The sequence below is a fragment of the Enoplosus armatus genome, chromosome 4 (assembly GCF_043641665.1).
Source record: "Enoplosus armatus isolate fEnoArm2 chromosome 4, fEnoArm2.hap1, whole genome shotgun sequence".
In the NCBI taxonomy this organism is placed as follows: Eukaryota; Metazoa; Chordata; class Actinopteri; order Centrarchiformes; family Enoplosidae; genus Enoplosus; species Enoplosus armatus.
This window is the reverse complement of record NC_092183.1, coordinates 16,464,768-16,470,767: the sequence shown is the minus strand read 5'-3', so window position 1 is coordinate 16,470,767 and position 6,000 is coordinate 16,464,768.

Genomic DNA, 6,000 nt, shown 5'->3' with positions numbered 1-6,000 from the left:
AGTGGGTCACCACTTTGTTTTAGTGGAATTTGAATTAAAAAGTCATAATATACCATTAATTTACCTTTTCCTTGCTATCACCATATTAACAAGCTACAGGAGCAAAAATATCCCATGTAAGACACTTTGCAGGTAGTCCATGATAAGCTCCTCCCTTATCCCGGCTGATGGATTTACTAAAGGACATATTAAGAAGTTACTTGGGAATATATCTGGCGGATTAAATCAATTTCAAACTGACATTGAACCCCCTGTGTATCTCGGGAGTAAGTGTTATAAATCTAATCAGATGTGGCGTAGGGGACATGTTCGGTGGATTACACTTGTTAAACTTGTTCAAGGCGTGATATAGGAGAGAGATGTTTGACATTGTTATGACCCCGGTGGGTCAGATTTCCACTGTCATGTACCAGTCCCGGGTCTGTTCTCTATTCCTCAGTGTACTCTTCAGCCTCAGCTTCAGTGTCAGTCTCAAAAGAGGCTGTGAGCGGAAGGAGTCATTTTGCAGTTTTTTGTCTGCCATTTGATGTGTATCTAGTTCAACATCTCTATGGAAAGTAATGAATGGTTAACTATGGGATATACTACATTTGTTTACAGGTGCATTGTGACTATTGATACTGATGCATCGCTTAATGCAGACCCAGAAAGCATTCATATTTTCAGTAGGGATTTCAGACACAAGATCACATCAGTCTCTCTCTCTCTTCTTTCTATAGCTGTGGCCTTTAGTTGCCTCTGCAGTTCATGTCCTTAGCTTTACCTTATCTCTGGTCACTGTATTCACTTCCTTCCCGATCTCCATCCTCATTTCCATATCTGATTCTGTCTCTTCCTCAACTTGCTTCTCACACCCCACCTTGACGTCATGTCCAGCCAGGCCCTTGACCTAAGCACCTAGCTCATCTTCATCCCTATAATCCTCTAACTGACTCAGTACTCACTTCCTAAGATAATTAAAGTAATCTTTCACTTTGCTGGAGCATTAGCTGCACTGGTACATGTGGCCTCCTTATGAGTCAACCAGCAACTGTGAGCTACACAGAATCTCTGGATATTTTAATGCAAATTTTAATTTTTTTTCCACTCTCCATTTGCTTCCAATTTCAGAGAACCTGTTATAGTGTGAAACCCATACATCTAGTACATTCAACACAGTATGAACTGTGCTCAAACAGGACACTACCTCCCTTAACAAAAGGGAAACGCCTCAGGTTTTAAAGATATGCTTGGTTTCAAATGTGCTAATTTTCCAGCAAAGTGAACTATCACTTTAAGAGTTTGGACCAGCAGCTGAAGAGAGCCTTAATAAGATTAGCCCTGCCACTTGACAGCCACAGCATAAGAGGCACCTCTACTGACCTGTGTGCCTCTATCCAGCTGAGAGTGTGTATGTGTATTTGTTTGTGCATGTTTGTGCGTGATTTTGAAATTGTGTTTGTTAAAGGGGGGAGCCTGTTTGTTTGCGCCTGTGTATATGCCTGTATGTTTTTTTTTTTTTGTGTGTATGTTTGTCTTTATGTGTCTATACATGAACTTGGGCACATGCCTGTGCAACCTCAGTCCCCTCACATCAGAATGCAGACACTATATTATGACTTCCATGGCTGACTGCCTCCGCTATGCACAGTTTGTCTTTATCACAGAAGATTTGTGCCACTCAAGAATTTAGAGCATTCACTCAACCCTTCAACCTCTCAAAACCTTGTCTATCCTCAGACGGTCTCATGTCTTAGGCTGTGATTTTGGATGAAACAGGTTTAAAACTACAGGCATGGATTTTAAACCAACAAGAAAACAATGAAAGTGTTTCCTACTTAGCACTCAGAGATGTTTAACTACTGTTGGCACTTGAGGCCATGCCAAGAAAACCTTAGCCATAAGAAAGCTGGGTTAACTTAAAATGGGTATGAGCTGATGGTGGCAGATGTGCTGTTGTCAGCGGTGGTTGGGTGTGCCGGATGCCACATGACTCTAAATTGGCCGTTTTGGCAGTCTGAGGGCAGCTAGTTAGGGACAGTTAATATGCAGCACTGTGTTCTTGTTCATCCCAGGCACCGCTTTGCAAAAGCCAGGCACCTCACTGTGACACATTTAAGTTGGCATTAATATCATAATCAGAGGTCTGTTTATTCTCAGGCGGACAGCAGGCAGTTAAACACAGAGACGAAGCAGTGATGCCTTTCTCCTTCACTCATCCCACCCTCACTCCTTCCCTTCTGTTCAGCTATTCCCACCTCTATCCAGACTTTCCCCCAGGACCTCAAGCCACTTTACATTCCCGACATATTCCACCGTCACAGCCCATCATCACCAGCACAGACTTGACCTGATCATACATCAGTATTATAGTCAGGGGGCCACTTATCTGCAGCCAGGGAGTCAGACTCACGAACTGACCGACGTTCCACATTCTGTGGCAATGAGGGGATAATACCTGGTGACAGGTATGTTGACAGAAAGTGTTTTAACTCTTATCTCTCTTAACTCTGTTTGGGATGTTGGACACACTTTAATAGCTCATAAATTTAAATCATACCTCATTCTGCTTCATGACGTTTTCTCATTTTATGAAGGCAGCTTATAGATATGATTTCTGCTAGATGGCTGATGTTTTAAAAGTACACAATAAATTACATATGCATTCAGAATCATGATTAGAGACAATTCATTTGCATATTCTGACTCAATATTACCTCTCCCTGTACACACCTCACACATACCTTTAAGGTCAAATTCATATTTTATATATTTTATAAAACAATTGCTGCCTTGACTTTTCACTAAATGTGGTCATTAGATAAAAAGAAGAACAAATAATTGTGAATTTTAAAATAAAAAAATGGCTAATTGGTTCATTTTATTGCACAGTACAGTTTGGAGGTCTCTGGTTCGCCAAAATCATGCAGAAATGAAGGCAATACCAACAAAACATGAGGGTTAGTTACCTGGTATAATTAAAAATGGTCTTCTACATGAAAGAAATGAAGCCTACCTATCTGTTATCTGTTACAAGGCATAAAACATAAGGATATATGTCTGCACAAATCAACATTTAAGAAATAGTACATTCAATAGCTTCTGACTAATGTGCTGAGCCTTTTCCTCCATTGTAGTTTTTTTCTTTTTCTGTGGAGAGCAGTTGAGTGATATGTCTTCATTAGGATATAATGAGGCCACAACAGCTGGTCACACACACAGTTGTCCAACTGAATGTAGATAAGACAATCTACTGATAACTTAGCAAGTAAACAATATCCCCAGCCTCTCTCTCTCGCACTCTGTCTGTCTGTCTGTCTCTTTCTGTACTTTCTCTCAGGCCTTATCTAGCGTTGAATGTTTTTCACTTAAACTCACACTCTGCTAACATGTCCATCACCCATCGCCAAATAGGCCGGCTGTTACAAAACACACTCTGTTTCATGCCAGGGTGCCGGCTCTGGCAACACATCTCTGCCACCTCTCCATGTCAAAGTGTGTGTGTGTGTGTGTGTGTGTGTATGTGTGTCTGTGAGAAACAGAGAGAGGCAGATTAAGAGTGGGAAGTCAGAGATTGCCATAGATGTATGTGTATTTCTGTGCATTTGTGAGTTTTTCACTGTTTTTCTACCACTGATCTTTTAGGAATGCCAGATTTCCCACAAACTCGTTTGACTTAAGCCTCCAGTCATATCGTTCTCACCCTTGACCTTTGACCTCTGAATTTTCTTTCCAAAGATTCAAACTTGTTTTTGCATTTTTTCGTGTCCCTCTGCAAAACAAAAATGCGTGCCAAAAGTCATCCTGCCAAAGAAAGCTAATAGTCTCATACTGTAGGTCTACATACATACATGTGGTATGTAATGTTTGTTTATGTGTGTGCGTGTGTGTGTGCGTGTCAGGGCTGAAGGTAGAATTTAATCTTTGATACTGTTATCAGTTCCATGGTGCTAGAGGACTGTTTGGAAGACCCACTGCAGCTCTGACCTACTTGTGTCAGTGTACGGGGCTGCATGTAGACTGTTTTTCTTTGAGTGTGTGTTGCATGTGTGTGTGTTTATTAGAGCTTGGGACGGTGTGTGTTTGAGGCGAACTCTCTGTGGATGCGGGGAGTGTGAGAAGCTGCGTGTTTTGACAGCTTTAGAACAGTTCCAGTACAGTGCTGGGGCAGGGGGTGTGTGGGCCTGTTGGGTATTTGGGCGAGCTGTAGGGGTGAGAATAGGGTCAGTGTAGGAGTGGACAGGAGGGGATGACATGAGGCGAAGAGTTTCATTCCAAGATTCTCTACGGCCATACAAATGATACCTGATAGCTATTGCTTAACATTAAATAAACTCACGATGTCATCTGAAGTCTGAGCCCTAATGTATTCACTTGCACCATAATGTAAGCATGTAGAAAATTTTACTGAAACACCAGCGGTTATTTGGTTAGAACTGGTGTCACATTATTAAAATGGTGGGCGGTTGATTGCAAAATGAAGCCCTTCCTGAATGTGTGATAAAAAGTGAGATGAAGGCATTTGCAGAGGTAAAATGAAAGTATTGTAAAAGGGAAAAGGGTATCCTCAGGATACCAAATAATACATTCAATCTTCTGATTTTTCTTCGAATGTACTACTGAAGAGTTAATACTTGTTAACTGAAATTGTGATTTACTGAAGTTGAACGAAATGTTTTCATCTCAATAAAGGAATGTAAACGTGTCAATCCTTCAGTAAAACTTGAGGAACATTGGATGGCGTTGAATATACTGCCGACTAAACTGAGTATTTGTCCGAACAGCAGGACCCTCCTAGTTGAAATAGTCATGCCAAAGAATGATCTCAGCTCATTCTCCCAACTTTAATCTCACCAAAGTGTAAACGCTATGGGAGTAGACTTCCCACACACTTAATAAAAGAGCGATAAAGCTCGTAAACAAAGCCACACAGTCCTTTTCGCATAACTGTAGCTGAAAAGGCCAGACATCACCTCAGCCTGTGCTGCTTGAGAGTTCTCTCACAAGTACACCTCTCCAACAAAGGGGCTGCCTCTCCACATTTCTAAGCCCTCTCAGTGCCAGTGCTGTTGAACCCCTGCTTTCCCCAGCAGCATTCCAGCCCATCTTTCATGCTGTTTCATTCTGGCCATGCCAGCCAGGTCAGGGGGCAGTGTTTTCTCAGGGCTTCAAGACAACTCTGGACAAATAGATATAAAAAAAATCTCCACTAGTTGCACATTGAACTCCTGTCCGCTTAATTGTGTTGTTGGTGTTGTGTTATTGCATGTTGTGTGCAACAACGTACATGAAAACACACATCTTTATGAGTCTGCAGGGACATAGGTATAGACTGAGGAGCACAAGGGCCAAGTAATAGATGTTTGGTTTGCTATAGCGTAATCCTGCTTCATTAAACACTTTCAGTCCATGCATATAGTCTGAGAGCCACTGCTGATCTACACTGGGATCTTTCACAAAGATGTAAGCTCTGGGTGCAGTGGCCCTGTGTGATAGCACTGACATAATGTTGCAGCGAGAGTTTATACCTACTTTGTTTCAGAGAGGTCAGTACCATATTCTACCAGTAGATGTCCATCTTCAGTCTTCCACGGTCATGAGAGAAAATTGGTAGATTAGACTGTCCAGGTTCCCTACATGGCCAAATGCTGCAAAATGTCCCCAAGGAATTGTTAGATAAAATGTGATCTAATAGAAATTCCACTTTCACCTATTATCTTGAATTGCAGGCTATATTGCTATAATGAAAGACAGAAGGATCCTGTCTTAAAAACATGTCTGGGCAAAGTCTTCAGTTGGGTAACGTCACAAAGCAATTTAAGTATATATCAAAAATAGTCTTGCTGCCAGAATAGCAAGGCATTTTTGCCTCTTGGCGACATGGCAGAATTCTTCTTCTCTGGTACAGCTTAACATTCCAGAAATGAATTCCCAGACATCAAGATCTTGGAAAAAAATATGAGGGTAAAAGGCTGGGTACTTTCCACAGGAATCCATGATCTGACTTTTTTTTTTCTTGGC